General features: G+C 44.0%; 1 pseudogene; it reads left to right on the top strand.

Moving 5' to 3' along the window:
• The first annotated feature begins 9,267 nt into the window (after positions 1-9,267).
• Positions 9,268-9,385, top strand: LOC134937081 (5S ribosomal RNA; annotated as a pseudogene).
• The last annotated feature ends 8,683 nt before the right edge of the window (positions 9,386-18,068 follow it).

Here is an 18,068-nt window from a genome sequence, read left to right as displayed (position 1 = left end):
GAGCACAGATATGGAGCTTTTCAGGCAGAGAATATAGCCACGTCCTCTCCGTTCAATCTCCAATGCACGAGTGAAAATGGCGGCGATGTGTGGCTCTTTATATAGAATACGTATTTCGCGAGAATCTGACAGCGGGATGATGACATTCAGCCTAGTTCGGGTTAACCGAGCAAGGCGGGAAGATCTGAGGCTGCCTCAGACCCGTGTAAAATAGGTGAAGTTCGGGGGGGTTCGGATCTCGACGAACCGAACCCGCTCATCTCTAATTAGGACATGCATGATATGTCAGTGATGACAGGGCTGCATGTGACAGGGGCAGTGACATGATGTGAGGAGGGGAATGGAGGTAGCACAAACCCACACACTGACAGTTTTATAGTGGAAGTAGCATGGTCCCCCAGCAGCACAGAGTATATCAGGAGATACATAATGTGCTGCGCTATATAACAAACTGTAAAAAAATTGATAATTTCACAGGGGCAGTGACATGATGTGAGGAGGGGAATGGAGGCAGCAGGAAGCCACCGACTGAGAGTTATATAGTGGGAGGAGCAGGGTCCCTTAGGGGACAAAAAAGGGGTCCGGCCACTACACAAAGTGCATCAGGGAAGCAAGATATGCCTATATACTAGATCTCCAACCAACGTAAATTAATTATCATTGTAATTTACCATCCTCATCCCGTAGCGAAGTACTGGTATTCATCTATCTACAATGTTATTTATACTGTGTGTTTAATATTTACATTTATTTTTGGAAACAGACATTCTTAAAATCCCGGGAAACGCCGGGTACTCCAGCTAGTATTAAATAAAAATGGAGATATTTTGATGATAGATAGATAGATAGATAGATAGATAGATAGATAGATAGATAGATATTAAATAAAAAGGGAGATATTTAGATGATAGATAGATAGATAGATAGATAGATAGATAGATAGATAGATAGATAGATAGATAGATAGATAGATAGATAGATAGATAGATAAAATTTCTGGCACATGCTAACATCTCTGTTGACGAATCTACCATACATAAAACACTGAACAAGAATGGAGTTCATGGAAGGATACCACGGAGGAAGCCACTGCTGTCCAAAAAAACATTTCTGCATGTTTGAAGTTTGCAAAAGAGCACCTGAATGTTCCACAGCTCTACTGGCAAAATATTCTGTGGACAGATGAAACCAAAGTTGAGTTGTTTGGAAGGAACACACAACACTGTGTGGAGAAAAAAAGGCACAGCACACCAACATCAAAACCTCATCCCAACTGTGAAGTATGGTGGAAGGGGCATCATGGTTTGGGGCTGCTTTGCTGCCTCAGGGCCTGGACAGATTGCTATCATCGACGGAAAAATGAATTCCCAAGTTTATCAAGACATTTTGCAGGAGAACTTAAGGCCATCTGTCCACCAATTGAAGCTCAACAGAAGATGGATGATTGCAACAGGACAACGACCCAAAGCACAGAAGTTGATCAACAACAGAATGGCTTCAACAGAAGAAAATACACCTTCTGGAGTGGCCCAGAGTCCTGACCTCAACCCGATTGAGATGCTGTGGCATGACCTCAAGAGAACGATTCACACCAGACAACCCAAGAATATTGCTGAACTTAAACAGTTTTGTAAAGAGGAATGGTCCAAAATTCCCCCTGACCGTTGTGCAGGTCTGAAATGCAACTATAGGAAACGTTTGGTTGAGGTTATTGCTGCCAAAGGAGGGTCAACCAGTTATTAAATCCAAGGGTTCACATACTTTGTCCACTCTGCAGTGCACTGTGAATGTTTACATGGTGTGTTCAATAAAAACATGAGAACATATAATTGTTTGTGTGGTATTAGTTTCAGCAGACTGTGTTTGTCTATTGTTGTGACTTAGATGAAGATCAGAACACATTTTGGGGGTCATTCCGAGTTGATCACTCGCTAGCAGTTTTTAGCAGCCGTGCAAACGCATAGTCGCCGCCCACGGCGGAGTGTATTTTTGCTTTGCAGGAGTGCGAACGCCTGGGCCGCAGTGCGCCTGCAAACATATTTTGTGCAGAACAAGACCAGCCCTGTAGTTACTTATCCTGTACGATGATTGCTGCGACGAAGGTCCCAGTATTGACGTCAGATACCCGCCCAGCAAACGGCCGGCCACGCCTGCATTTTTCCAAACACTCCCAGAAAACGGTCAGTTGACACCCAGAAACGCCCTCTTTCTGTCAATCTCATTGCGTTTGGCTGTGCGATTGGAATCGTCGCTAGAACCAGTGCAAAACCACAATGGACTTTGTACCCGTACGACACGCGTGCGCATTGCGGTGCATACACATGCGCAGATTAGCCATCTTTTTCACTGATCGCTACACAGCGAACAACGGCAGCTAGCGATCAACTTGGAATGACCCCCTTTATGACCAATTTATGCACAAATCCAGGAAATTCCAAAGGGTTCACATACTTTTTCTTGCAACTGTACATCTGCACTTGATGACATCCTAATGACGTCAATATAGGGCCCCGTCGACAGTATGAACCATGTCGATATTGTAATGCTGATGCTGTGATGTCGATATTATGCATTTGGACGTGGTCACTGCTGACCTTCTGCCAGGTATTTCTACATTTGCTTTGTACTGGATTTGTAACCTATGGATACCTCTGGGATGATGGTTGTTTCATGCTGATGGGGCTGAGATAGGGAATACAAAATGCCACATTTTACCTGCAAAACGCTTGCAATGTATCATCCACATAGAGGACAAGGTGATTACTGTAACAGAATATACAGTTTGAAGAATGTTGCTTTTCTCTACCTAGTCACAGTGTATTTATAATTGTAACATTTCTGCCATCTTGTGGCAGCTTGAGGTTATCACAGGCAAATGAATATCGGTTTTGAATGTTCTGTAAAAGGTAATATATACAGTATACGGGTCGTTTGATAAGTTTAGTAAATTTCTATGAGATGGCGTCACAATCCCTTTGGTGATGTGACGCCTGGAAAGTTCCACTCTTCTAATCCCCCACCTCCGAGGCCAAATTGCAGCCGGAAGTGAAGCGTTATTTACTTGCGCTGGTTGTTTGAAGCGAGCGGTTTAGCAGTTGCCACAAAAAAATGATCTCTGTACAGTGATAAAACGCTTTTATTAAAGAAGTGGAAAGCAGCGCATATGAAAGCAGAGTAAGATTAAGTTTATTGGGACTCTGCTCCTGCGTTGAAGACCATCTATTACTGGATAAATTAATTTAAACATGGCCGAACCTGCACTGAAGACAATGGGGGTAATTCAGACCTGATCGTAGCAGCAACTTTGTTAGCAGTTGGGCAAAACCATGGGGGTAATTCCAAGTTGATCGCAGCAGGAATTTTTTTTAGCAGTTGGGCAAAACCATGGGAGTAATTCTGAGTTGATCGCAGCTTCAAGTTTGTTAGCAATTGGGCAAAACCATGTGCACTGCAGGGGAGCCAGATATAACATGTGCAGAGAGAGATAGATTTGGGTGTGGTGTGTTCAATCTGCAATCTAAATTGCAGTGTAAAAATAAAGCAGCCAGTATTTACCCTGCACAGAAACAAAATAACCCACCCAAATCTAACTCTCTCTGCACATGTTATATCTGCCTCCCCTGCAGTGCACATGGTTTTGCCCAACTGCTAACAAAATTCCTGCTGCGATCAACTTGGAATTACCCCCCATGTACAGTCTTGCCTGCTGTAATGTGTAAAATGGGGACTCTTGCCTGCCGTAATGTATAAAATGGGGACTCTGTCTGCCGTAATGTGGGGATTTAATGTATCAAGGGCATTGTGGGTTGTGGCATAATATGGTGCAGGGGGCATTACTGTGTGGGGCTTAATATGGTAGAATTTTTTTTCCTATGGTGGCCATGATCTGTTGCTGCAGGGTCAAATACTGGGGTGTAAGGTAGTCCTTCCCGACGAGGCCACGCCCATTAAAATGAAGCCACGCCCATCAAAATGAGGCCACGGCTGCTTGCTGGGAGCGCGCGCGCAAGGTTTTTTTTATCTAGGGGGGGGCGCATTTTTTTATGTCATGGGGGGGCGCAATTTGAAATCTCGCACTGGGAGCCAAATTGGGTAGAAACAGCCCTGGAGATGAGCGGGTTCAGTTCCCTGAGAACCGAACCTCCTCTGAACTTCCCACTCCGAGCCAGGCTCTGGACTTCCCACCAGACTCGGAAACCAGAACGAGGCAAAATATCATGATCCCGCTGTCAGATTCTTGAGAGATTCGGACTTTGTATATTTTGCACCTCCCGCCCTGCCATCTTCACTCCAGTCCTGGAGAGTGTTGCGAGAGGACGTGTCTCCTCAGTGTCTGTGTGAGAAAGTGGTGTGGCACGTGGGGTGGCGACCTGCTCTTTTTTATCATTCCAGTGGTGCTGTCTTGTGCTGCATCAGTCCAGTGGTGGTGGTGGTCTTGTGCTGCATCAGTCCAGTCACAGTGGTTGTGTCCTGTGCTGCTGTATAAGTCCAGTCCAGTGGTGGTGTCTTGTGCTGCATCAGTCCAGTCACAGTGGTGGTGTCCTGTGCTGCCATAAGTCCAGTGCTGCTGTAAAAGTCCAGTCCAGTGGTGCTGTCTTGTGCTGCATCAGTCCAGTGGTGGTGCCCTGTGCTGCCATAAGTCCAGTGGTGGTGTCCTGTGCTGCCATAAGTCCAGTGGTGCTGCTGTATAAGTCCAGTCCAGTGGTACTGCCATATAAGTCCAGTCCAGTAGTGCTTCCTTATAAGTCCAGTCCAGTGGTGCTTCCTATAAGTCCAGTCCAGTGGTGCTGCTGTATAAGTACAGCGGTACTGCCATATAAGTACAGGCGTACTGCCGTATAAGTCCAGCGGTACTGCCGTATAACTCCAGCGGTACTGCCGTATAAGTCCAGTGGTGCTGTCCTGTGCTGTATATTATTTACTCCAAATAAAGGGGTTATTAATATGTAATCCAAACAAGTTTTACAGGGTTGTATGGGTTGCAGGGTTTGTAGGGGTATGCTCTCCTGTGCTGCATATTATTATAATAACTCCAAATAAAAGGGTTGTTATCCAAATAATTTTTACAGGCTTTGCCGTGTGTGTGTGTGGTTTAGGGGTATGCTCTCCTGTTCCGCATATTGTTATATAACTCCAAAAAAATAATGGAGAATAAAAAATTTGGAGGATAAAATAGGGAAAGAGAACCACTTCCTCCTAGTGCTGAAGCTGCTGCCACTAGCCATGACATAGACAATGAAATGCCATCAACGTCGTCTGCCAAGCCCGATGCCCAATGTGATATTAGAGAGCATCTAAAATCCAGAAAGCCAAAGTTCAGTAAAAAGACCCCCCAAAAAAAAGAAATTGTCTGAGGAGAAACGTAAACTTGCCAATATGCCATTTACAACACAGAGTGGCAAGGAACGGCTGAGGCCCTGGTCTATGTTCATGACTAGTGGTTCAGCTTCACAAGACGATAGAAGCCCTCATCCTCCCACTAGAAAAATGATAAGAGTTAAGCTGGCAAAAGCACAGCAAAGAACTGTGCGTTTTAAGATAGTATCACAAATACCCAAAGAGAGTCCAAGTGTGTCTGCGGTTGTGATGCCTGACCTTCCCAACACTGGACGGGAAGAGGTGGCTCCTTCCACCAACTGCACACCCTCTACAAGTGCTGGAAGGAGCACCCACAGTCCAGTTTCTGATATTCAAATTGAAGATGTCACTGTTGAAGTACACCAGGATGAGGATATGGATGTTGCTGGCAGTGAGGAGAAAGTTGACGAGGAAGATTCTGATGGTGAGGTGGTTTGTTTAAATCAGGCACCGGGGGAGACAGTTGCTGTCTGTGAGATGAATAAGCCCATTGTCATGCCTGGGCAAAATACCAAAAAAGCCACCTCTTCGGTGTGGAATTATTTCTCCACAAATCCGGTCAATAGGTGTCAAGCCATGTGTTGCCTTTGTCAATCCGTTATAAGCAGGGGTAAGGACGTTAACCACCTAGGAACATCCTCCCTTATACGTTTATACGTCACCTGCAGCGTCAAGTTGTGAAACTTTGGGTAAGAGCCTAAGCAGTCCACTGACACCTAAATCCCTTCTTCCTCTTGTACCCAAGCTCCTGCAAGCCACACCACCAGCTCCTTCAACGTCAATTTCCTCCTCAGTCAGTAACAGCAGTAGTTCTGCAGGTCATGTCACTGGCATGACTGACGAGTCCTCTCCTAACCGGGATTTCTCCGGAGGATCCTTGAGTGGTACGCCTACTGTTGTTGCCTGGGAGTCAATCGTCATCCCAGAGGGGACGTCGGAAGACCACTTGTACTACTTCAACTAAGCAACTGACTGTCCAACAGGTCTTTGTGAGGAAGATGAATTATGACAGCAGTCATCCTGTTGCAAAGCGGATAACTGAGGCCTTGACAGCTATATTAGTGTTAGACATGCGTCCAGTATCCGCCATTAGTTCAGTGGGACTTAGAGAATTGATGGAGGTAGTGTGTCCCCGGTACCAAATCCCATCTAGGTTCCACTTCACTAGGCAGGCGATACCGAGAATGTACAGAGACGTCAGAAAAAGTGTCCTCAGTGTCCTAAAAAATGCAGTTGTACCCACTGTCCACTTAACCATGGACATGTGGACAAGTGAAACAGGGCAGACTAAGGACTATATGACTGTGACAGCCCACTGGGTAGATGTATTGCCTCCTGCAGCAACAACAACAGCAGCGTTATCACTAGCAGCATCTCGCAAATGCCAACTCGTTCCTAGGCAGGCTACGCTATGTATCACCACTTTCCGTAAGAGGCACACAGCTGACAACCTCTTACGGAAACTGAGGGACATCATCGCACAATGGCTTACCCCACTTAAACTCTCCTGGGGATTTGTGATATCAGACAACACCACCAATATTGTGCGCGCATTAAATCAGGGCAAATTCCAGCATGTCCCATGTTTTGCTCATACAATAAATTTGGTGGTGCAGCATTATTTGAGAAATGACAGGGCCATGCAGGAGATGCTTTTGGTGGCCTGAAAATTTTTCGGGACACTTTCGCCATTCAGCGACTGCGTGCCGAAGACTCTTGAACCTGCCCTGCCATCACATTAAGCAAGAGGTTATAACGCGGTGGAACTCAACCCTCTATATGCTTCAGAGGATGGAGGAGCAGAGAAGGCCATTCAAGCCTATACATCCACCTATGACATAGGCACCTGACTCAACCTCTCAAACTTGCCACACTTGAAGTCAGTTCAGACACTGCCAGCTTGAGTCAGGTCTTTTCTTCAATAGGGTTTTGCAGAAACATCTAGAGAAAGTGAAGGAGGAGCTAAGACAGAGTGATTTCGCTTGGTATGTGGGACTTGTGGATGAAGCCCTTCATTCACTTTGCCAGGATCTGGGGTGTTCAAGCTGTTGAAATCAGAGCACTACATTTTGGCCACCATGCTCGATCCTAGGTTTAAAGCCTACGTGGTGTCTCTCTTTCCTGCGGACACAAGCCTGCAGAGCTGAAAAGACCTGCTGGTGAAAACAATGTCACGTGACACGGCAACAGCTTTTTCTTCATTTTCTCCTGCAACTGGGGCTGCCAGGAAACAACTTAGATATCTGATTCCTACACAACCCGCTGGCGGTGATGCAGAGCAGGCAGGACCAACTTTGGACATCTGGTCCGGACTGAAGGACCTGCCAACAATTTTTGATATGTCTACTGTCACAAAAAGTAGAGAATGGTTCCCGTATAGTACCGGAGCCATAGAGAAAAAAGACAGACTATGTGTCTCTTCTGGGGCACACTTTTGTTGAAAATTATGAAAAAATGTAAGATTTAAAATGTAACTTTTATTATATACCCTCTTAAAATAATGGCTATAAGGCAAAAAGAGAAATAACAACTAAGTAAATTATTTTTATCAATCCATCAGAATAAACATCAATTGATGTGATTGTTACAAATCTGGCATGGTAGCTCAGTGAGCGAAAATATATATGTGTCTCCAATATTGACAAATAAATAAATGATCTCTTCTACTGAATATGGAACAATATAAACTCAGATAACGATATCACAGGAAGAAAGAGAGGCGTCTCATAGCTGGGCTCACCTGTTATCACGGACACTTAGAAGCGGCATCTAGCGACTCAGGGGGGTATTCTACCCCTCCACCTATCAGTAGATTTGGTGGTTTCCTCTGACCTCCCGTCGGACCCGTCTCCCTGGTAAACTGTTACTGCTACGTTTTGTGATTAACCATTTATGGGACCTTCTTTATACGATAAACACAAAAGCATTCTCTCAGCACAAACCAGGGTTGGACGACAATATGGAAATATGCCCACATTTACCTAAGAGCCGCAACAATGTCCAGGATATATCATTAATTAATGCATACCAATGATCTACTTATATGTTTTTTGCTTTTTGATAGGTTCAGCCCTTATTTTGGTTTTTGTATATGCACAATATATTTTTCCATATATTTAATCACCTTTTTCATAGATACGAGTATTTCCTCGTTCTGACAGTGACAACTGATACACTGCAATTTTAAAAAGGTTTTTTGTATTGCTGACTGCACCCAGTAGTTTCAGAGCAAAACTTGTGATTTGTTACTAATTTTTACCTAACCATTTTCTCAATACACTCACAACAAATCTTCAAAATATTCCCATTGATATGAGATTTCTGGAACTCCCTCTCATCCTGTTCAAACATTTTTGGTGGCTCTGCAAGGCATCATGTAAACAGAGCACCATTGTGTTATAAAACAGGACAGCAGAAGTTTTCCCCTATCTTCCTTCTGTTTCAGTGTCGTTTCCCACCACCCTCTCATTTTCTCATTCGATGCCCAGGCAGATGATAAAAAAGCAGAAGTGGTGTCTAACATTAGACCTGATTCACTATCACTAAACCTGTTTGCAGTAGTAATATACTATCATCCATTCAGTACACCCCATAAAACGTGGGGAATTCATACAGATATCTCCGATCAGACCCTTATGGTCCTCAGTGCACCTGTTTCCCACATGTGTTTCAGCAGCCCCTAGGTGTGATTTTTTTTTTCACCTATGGTCAAATCACACTGAATGTATAATTTCGCCTGATTTTTTTTGAAACCAGGCACTGTGGGCCGGGTTAGTACCTGGTTGGGAGACCCTCAGGTATTTTTTGTATTTTTTGACTTATTAGCACCCAGCAACCATACAGGAAAGCTGGGTTTTCTCTCAGATCCCACAATACATGGTTCCCAGTGTTATCAGGTGTGATATATCTACCTGCGGTCAAACCACACTGAGTATGCCCAACCTCGTCTGATCTTGGAAGCCAAGCACTGTGGGCCAGGTCAGTACCTGGGTGGGAGACCACCAGAGAATACCAGGTACTGCAGGTATTTTTATCCAAACCAAGGACACAGGACCTAGAACTAAGCAATACATTCCATATTCAATTAGCATTTTTGTGGAGCCCGGCATATATCTTATTTCACGTTTTCTCTTTCTTCCTGTGATATCGTTATCTGAGTTTATATTGTTCCATATTCAGGAGAAGAGATCATTTATTTATTTGTCAATATTGGAGACACATATATATTTTCGCTCACTGAGCTACCATGCCAGATTTGTAACAATCACATCAATTGATGTTTATTCTGATGGTTTGATAAAAATAATTTACTTCGTTGTTATTTCTCTTTTTGCCTTATAGCCATTATTTTAAGAGGGTATATAATAAAAGTTACATCTTAAATCTTGCATTTTTTCATAATTTTTAACAAAAGTGTGCACCAGAAGAGACACATGGGGGTATATTTACTAAGGTCCCGATTTTGACCGAGATGCCGTTTTTTCTTCAAAGTGTCATCTCGGGAATTTACTAAGCAAAAATCACGGCAGTGATGAGGGCATTCGTAATATTTTGGAAGTCCTAGGAAAAAATCACGAATCAATACACCATCGGTCAAATACGCCTGCAATTTGGTAGAAATCGGTCATTTACTAAAAAGTGCAAAACACAAACACTGCCGACAATAGCCAAACACTGCCGTGATGAAATACAAATCGTGAAAAAGTGCTAAAAAAAAACAGACCTGCTTTTTTATCCCGTGTTTGTATAGGCAAGGCATGCACGGATCCATGAGAACCGTGCATGTTTTTCAGTGGGAAGGGGTGGGAAATGTTATAATTTTCCCAAAAAAAAATGCGTGGGGTCCCCCCTCCTAAACAAAACCAGCCTCGGGCTCTTTGAGCCGGCCCTGGTTGCAAGAATATGGGAAAAAAATTGACAGGGGTTCCCCCATATTTAAGCAACCAGCACCGGGCTCTGCGCCTGGTCCTGGTTCCAAAAATACGGGGGACAAAAAGCGTAGGGATCCCCCGTATTTTTAAAACCAGCACCGGGCTCCACTAGCTGGACAGATAATGCCACAGCCGGGGGTCACTTTTATACATTGCCTTGCGGCCGTGGCATCAAATATCCAACTAGTCACCCCTGGCCGGGGTACCCTGGGGGAGTGGGGACCCCTTCAATCAAGGGGTCCCCCCCCCAGCCACCCAAGGGCCAGGGGTGAAGCCCGAGGCTGTCCCCCCCATCCAATGGGCTGCGGATGGGGGGCTGATAGCCTTTGTTGAAAGTAATGAATATTGTTTTTAGTAGCAGTACTACAAGTCCCAGCAAGCCTCCCCCGCAAGCTGGTACTTGGAGAACCACAAGTACCAGCATGCGGCGGAAAACCGGGCCCGCTGGTACCTGTAGTACTACTACTAAAAAAATACCCCAATAAAGACATTACACACACACCTTGAAAGTATAACTTGAATGCATACATACACACCACCATATACACATACTTACCTTATGTTCACACGAGGGTTGGTCCTCTTCTCCAGTAGAATCCATGGTGTACCTGTTGAAAAAATCCTACTCACCAAATCCAGTGTAGAGGGCTCCTCGGATAATCCATTTGTAATCCACGTACTTGTAAAAATAAAAAAACGGGACACCCGACCACGAACTGAAAGGGGCCCCATGTTTTCACATGGGACCCCTTTCCCCGAATGCCAGAAACCCCCTCTGACTGATGATCGGCTGTGTGCTCCTGTACTGTCTGACAGGCGGCACACGGCAGTGTTACAATGTAGCGCCTATGCGCTCCATTGTAACCAATGGTGGGAACTTTGAGGTCAGCGGTGAGGTCACTTTCGGTCAATCAATTCAAATCAATTCAAAAAGTTGCAACTTTACACTTTCGATGTCATTCGTGATTGAACTTTGACCTCAAACGGGAAAATACGATTCTTAGTAAATTTACTCCATAGTCTGTCTTTTTCCTCTATGGCTCCGGTACTATACGGGAACCATTGTCTACTTTTCCAAATAGTTTACTGAACTATTTCTGGGAGCACCGCCAACCCAGCGCCTAATATTAATTATTTAATTCATGACATGGCCAGATGTTGGTTCTGATTGGATTTGATTAGAGCTATAGCACTCATTATATCAATTTAACCAAGTGATCCTGTGCAGACTCAACCAACCTTTCTTATGTCTACTGTCACTGCATATGATGCTCTCACCATTGAAAGGATTGCGGAGGATTACATCGGTGACAGCATCCAAGTAGACATGTCAGACAGTCCATACCTGTAATGGCAGGAAAAAGAGGCAATTTGGATACCCCTGTAAAAACTGGCTTTATTTGACCTAAGTTGCCCTCCCTCCAGCGTGTACTCCGAACGAGTATTTAGTATAGCCGGTAACCGTGTCAGCGATCGGCGTAGGAGGTTACTCCCACTAAATGTGGAGAAGATGATGTTCATCAAAATTAATTATCAATTCTTCCAGGGAAGACCAGCTTCCAGAAAGTATAGAGGGACCTGTGGTGGTGGATTCCAGCGGGGACAAATTAATACTCTGTGAGGATGAAGATGACACCTTGCCTCTGTAGAGCCAGTTTGTGCAGGGACAGATTAATTGCCAGCTTGTTTTGTGGAGGCCCAAATGAACCAGTCATTTCAGCCACAGTCATGTGGCAGACCCTGTCGCTGAAATGATGGGTTTGTTAAAGTGTACATGTCCTGTTTATACAACATAAGGGTGGGTGGGAGGGCCCAAGGACAATTCCATCTTGCACCTCTTTTTTTTCTTTGCATTATGTGCTGTTTGGGGCCTAGCTTTTAAAACTGACATCCTGTCTGACACTGCAGCATAGGTGCCGATTTATGTTTTTGCTGGTGGGCGCTCAGCGGGAGGCGGCAGTGGGAATGAACGGACGGCTGCAGCAATGACTAATGCCCATTACACACTATACAACACACTGTAATGCCCATTATACATTATGCAACACACCGTAATGCTTGGTGATATATATACTGGGGGGGAGGGCTTGGTGACAAACACTCATACAGTGGGTCCTGGGGGAGGGGGGAATGGTGACACAAACACACACACATACATACATACATACATACATACATACATACAGTGGGTCCTGGGGGAGGGGGGGTGCATGGTGTCATATACACAAATAAATACATACATACATACATACATACATACATACATATATACAGTGGGTCCTGGGGGTGGGGGGGCAGCCATACAGCCGGCATTGTTAAAATAGATTTAGTACCTTTAACCTTGTCCTGATGATAACTGTACTTCCTGGCCACTACTGCTAGCCCCTGCAGCCCCCCACAGTGGATTGAGACGCGCTGGGGGCTGTGGAAGTGCTTCCGTACATAGCTGTGTAAAAAAAATACCTTAAAATGCCCGCCGCCGGGGAAACAGGCGCTAGAGGTCAAATGTGACCTCAAGCATCTGTCTCCTCCTTGGCGGCGGCCATTTTTGGTGGGTTTTTTTTACACTGCACTGTATGGAACCACTTCGGCAGCCCCCCAGCGCGTCTCACTGCGGGTGCTGCGGCGGATAGCGGTAACTGGGGCAGCAGCAGTTTCCGTGGGTGGTCCCGATTGTCCGTGGGTAGTCGGGCCCCGGAGCACCCATGGAATCGGTGCCTATGCACTGCAGTGCCACTCCTAGATGGGCCAGGTGTTTGTGCCGCACACTTGTGTTGCTTAGCTTAGTCATCCAGCGACCTCGGTGCAACCTTTTGACCTAAAAACAATATTGTGAGGTGTGAGGTGTTCAGAATAGACTGAAAATGAGTGGAAATGAATGTTATTGAGGTTAATAAAACTGTAGGATCAAAATGACTCCCCAATTTTGTGATTTTAGCTGTTTTTGTGTTTTTTTCAAAAATCATCCGGAAACAAAACCAAAACCCGAAAGGGTGGTTTTGGCTAAACCAATCCAGATCCAAAACACGAGCGGGAATTCAGATCCAAAATCAAAACACAAAACACTTAAAGTGCTCGCCGCATAGCCCTAAAAAATATTGCATGAAAAAGCAGTATGCACGGCATCATCCGGCCCTTGACTGCACAGTTCCCCGTGGACTGTCTCCTCTCTGTAGCACCCATTAGGTGTGGCTCTACCTCCGCTTTCTCCCCTGTGTGGGCCATCCCTCCAGCCACACTCTGAACACGTGTCAGTAATGCAATTTACACTGCCACAGTATATAATTGATGCTATTTGTTACCTGTGCTCTGTTCTAGTTTTTAAGGTACTGTAATATACCCTGTATTGTTCTGTGTGTCGTATGTACGGCGCTGCAAAACACTTGTGGCACCTTATAAACAAAATGTAGTAATAATAAGGTTTGGGTCTATAGAAGCTGGGTCTAGTCACGTGTTAGTTAGAAGTCTATTGTTTGGTCATTTTTTAGGTTGATTTTTGGTCAGTTTGTGGTCGATTTTGAAACCAAATGTTAGTAAATCTCCAGTATCTATAGACGTCTATGAAAACGTATTGATTGTTAGTCTGATGTTCTAACTTGTTCTAAAGTCAGTTTTTGGTTAATTTGGGGCCGAATTCAGACCTGATCGCAGCTGTGTTTTTACAGCGATCTGCGATCAGATAGCCGCCGCCCATAGAGAGTGAAAACCCGCCCCGTTCAAGTGTGCGAATGGAGGTGTGCGCCGTGCAAAAACTTTGCCAGAAAGCGGACATCTGCAAATCCGTTTGCAAATCACTCACCACTACAGTGCGATACAAACATACTGACGTCACACACCCACCCTGAAAACGCTTGAGAACGCCTGTGTTTTTCCTGACACTCCCAAATACCGTCCAGTTACCACCCACAAACGTCCTCTTCCTGTCAATAACCTTGCGTACGCCTAGCGATCAAAATTTTCTCACCATTCTGTCGCTGTTTGGTGTCGCTCGTGCGCATTGCGGTGCATGGCACAGCTATCGGCGCCCCTGGTTAGTATTGCATGTGACAATATAAGTACAACTAATTTATCATCCAGCATCCACTGATTTTTATACACATTGCCTTCAAACACCGGAGCTGGTAGATGGTACTTTTATAATTTTATTACAGATAAATATGTAACAAGTGAAGAGAGCATTTGAAATTATGGTGTCTTACATTATTGTTTTGTCTAATATAGACTAGAGATGTGTTCCGGCCCAAATCTCGGGTTTTGGGTTCTTGTTTTGGATCTTTATCTCCTTCGTGTTTTGGATCTGTATGTCCTTCGTGTTTTGGATCTGTTCTCCTTCGTGTTTTGGAACTGTATGTCCTTCGTGTTTTGGATCTGTATGTCCTTCGTGTTTTGGATCTGTATGTCCTTCGTGTTTTGGATCTGTATGTCCTTCATGTTTTGGATCTTTATCTCCTTCGTGTTTTGGATCTGTATGTCCTTCGTGTTTTGGATCTTTATCTCCTTCGTGTTTTGGATCTGTGTGTCCTTCGTGTTTTGGATCTGTATCTCCTTCGTGTTTTGGATCTGTATCTCCTTCGTGTTTTGGATCTGTATGTCCTTCGTGTTTTGGATCTGTATCTCCTTCGTGTTTTGGATCTGTATCTCCTTCGTATTTTGGATCTGTATGTCCATTCGTGTTTTGGATCTGTATGTCCTTCGTGTTTTGGATCTGTATCTCCTTCGTGTTTTGGATCTGTATGTCCTTCATGTTTTGGATCTGTTCTCCTTCGTGTTTTGGATCTGTATCTCCTTCGTGTTTTGGATCTGTATGTCCTTCGTGTTTTGGATCTGTATGTCCTTCGTGTTTTTGATCTGTTCTCCTTCGTGTTTTGGATCTGTATCTCCTTCGTGTTTTGGATCTGTATGTTCTTCATGTTTTGGATCTGTTCTCCTTCGTGTTTTGGATCTGTATCTCCTTCGTGTTTTGGATCTGTATGTCCTTCGTGTTTTGGATCTGTATCTCCTTCGTGTTTCGGATCTGTATGTCCTTCGTGTTTTGGATCTGTATGTCCATTTGTGTTTTGGATCTGTATGTCCTTCATGTTTTGGATATGTATCTCCTTCGTGTTTTGGATCTGTATCTCCTTCGTGTTTTGGATCTGTATGTCCATTCGTATTTTGGATCTGTATGTCCTTCGTGTTTTGGATCTGTATCTCCTTCGTGTTTTGGATCTGTATGTCCTTCGTATTTTGGATCTGTATCTCCTTCGTGTTTTGGATCTGTATGTCCTTCGTGTTTTGGATCTGTTCTCCTTCGTGTTTTGGATCTGTATGTCCTTCGTGTTTTGGATCTGTATCTCCTTCGTGTTTTGGATCTGTATCTCCTTCGTGTTTTGGATCTGTATCTCCTTCGTGTTTTGGATCTGTATGTCCTTCGTGTTTTGGATCTGTATCTCCTTCGTGTTTTGGATCTGTATGTCCTTCGTGTTTTGGATCTGTATGTCCTTCGTGTTTTTGATCTGTTCTCCTTCGTGTTTTGGATCTGTATGTCCATTCGTGTTTTGGATCTGTTCTCCTTCGTGTTTTGGATCTGTATGTCCATTCGTGTTTTGGATCTGTTCTCATTCGTGTTTTGGATCTGTTCTCCTTCGTGTTTTGGATCTGTATGTCCATTCGTGTTTTGGATCTGTTCTCCTTTGTGTTTTGGATCTGTTCTCCTTCGTGTTTTGGATCTGTTATCCTTCGTGTTTTGGATCTGTATGTCCATTCGTGTTTTGGATCTGTATGTCATTCGTGTTTTTGATCTGTTCTCCTTCGTGTTTTGAATCTGTATGTCCTTCATGTTTTGGATCTATATGTCCATTCGTGTTTTGGATCTGTATCTCCTTCGTGTTTTGGATTTGTATCTCCTTTGTGTTTTGGATCTGTATCTCCTTCGTGTTTTGGATCTGTATGTCCTTCGTGTTTTGGATCTGTATCTCCTTCGTGTTTTGGATCTGTATGTCCTTCGTGTTTTGGATCTATATCTCCTTCGTGTTTTGGATCTGTATGTCCTTCGTGTTTTGGATCTGTATGTCCTTCGTGTTTTGGATCTGTATGTCCTTCGTGTTTTGGATCTGTATGTCCTTCGTGTTTTTGATCTGTATGTCCTTCGTGTTTTGGATCTGTATGTCCTTCATGTTTTGGATCTGTATGTCCTTCGTGTTTTGGATCTGTATGTCCTTCGTGTTTTGGATCTTTATCTCCTTCGTGTTTTGGATCTGTATGTCCTTCGTGTTTTGGATCTGTATGTCCTTCGTGTTTTGGATCTGTATGTTCTTCGTGTTTTGGATCTGTTCTCCTTCGTGTTTTGGATCTGTATGTCCTTCGTGTTTTGGATCTGTTCTCCTTCGTGTTTTGGATCTGTATGTCCTTCGTGTTTTGAATCTGTATGTCCTTCATGTTTTGGATCTATATGTCCATTCGTGTTTTGGATCTGTATCTCCTTCGTGTTTTGGATTTGTATCTCCTTTGTGTTTTGGATCTGTATCTCCTTCGTGTTTTGGATCTGTATGTCCTTCGTGTTTTGGATCTGTATCTCCTTCGTGTTTTGGATCTGTATGTCCTTCGTGTTTTGGATCTATATCTCCTTCGTGTTTTGGATCTGTATGTCCTTCGTGTTTTGGATCTGTATGTCCTTCGTGTTTTGGATCTGTATGTCCTTCGTGTTTTGGATCTGTATGTCCTTCGTGTTTTTGATCTGTATGTCCTTCGTGTTTTGGATCTGTATGTCCTTCATGTTTTGGATCTGTATGTCCTTCGTGTTTTGGATCTGTATGTCCTTCGTGTTTTGGATCTTTATCTCCTTCGTGTTTTGGATCTGTATGTCCTTCGTGTTTTGGATCTGTATGTCCTTCGTGTTTTGGATCTGTATGTTCTTCGTGTTTTGGATCTGTTCTCCTTCGTGTTTTGGATCTGTATGTCCTTCGTGTTTTGGATCTGTTCTCCTTCGTGTTTTGGATCTGTATGTCCTTCGTGTTTTGGATCTGTATGTCCTTCGTGTTTTGGATCTGTTCTCCTTCGTGTTTTGGATCTGTATGTCCTTCGTGTTTTGGATCTGTATGTCCTTCGTGTTTTGGATCTGTTCTCCTTCGTGTTTTGGATCTGTATGTCCTTCGTGTTTTGGATCTATATCTCCTTCGTGTTTTGGATCTGTATGTCCTTCGTGTTTTGGATCTGTATGTCCTTCGTGTTTTGGATCTGTTCTCCTTCGTGTTTTGGATCTGTATGTCCTTCGTGTTTTGGATCTGTATGTCCTTCGTGTTTTGGATCTGTTCTCCTTCGTGTTTTGGATCTGTATGTCCTTCGTGTTTTGGATCTGTATGTCCTTCGTGTTTTGGATCTGTTCTCCTTCGTGTTTTGGATCTGTTCTCCTTCGTGTTTTGGATCTGTATGTCCTTCGTGTTTTGGATCTGTATGTTCTTCGTGTTTTGGATCTGTTCTCCTTCGTGTTTTGGATCTGTATGTCCTTCGTGTTTTGGATCTGTATGTCCATTCGTGTTTTGGATCTGTATGTCCTTCGTGTTTTGGATCTGTTCTCCTTCGTGTTTTGGATCTGTATGTCCATTCGTGTTTTGGATCTGTATGTCCTTCGTGTTTTGGATCTGTATCTCCTTCGTGTTTTGGATCTGTATGTCCTTCATGTTTTGGATCTGTTCTCCTTCGTGTTTTGGATCTGTATGTCCTTCGTGTTTTGGATCTGTATGTCCTTCGTGTTTTTGATCTGTTCTCCTTCGTGTTTTGGATCTCTATGTCCTTCGTGTT

This window comes from Pseudophryne corroboree, chromosome 6 (genome assembly GCF_028390025.1).
Source record: "Pseudophryne corroboree isolate aPseCor3 chromosome 6, aPseCor3.hap2, whole genome shotgun sequence".
Lineage (NCBI taxonomy): Eukaryota > Metazoa > Chordata > Amphibia > Anura > Myobatrachidae > Pseudophryne > Pseudophryne corroboree.
The sequence above is the reverse complement of the archived record's forward strand: the minus strand, read 5'-3'. Positions and strand labels throughout refer to the sequence as shown.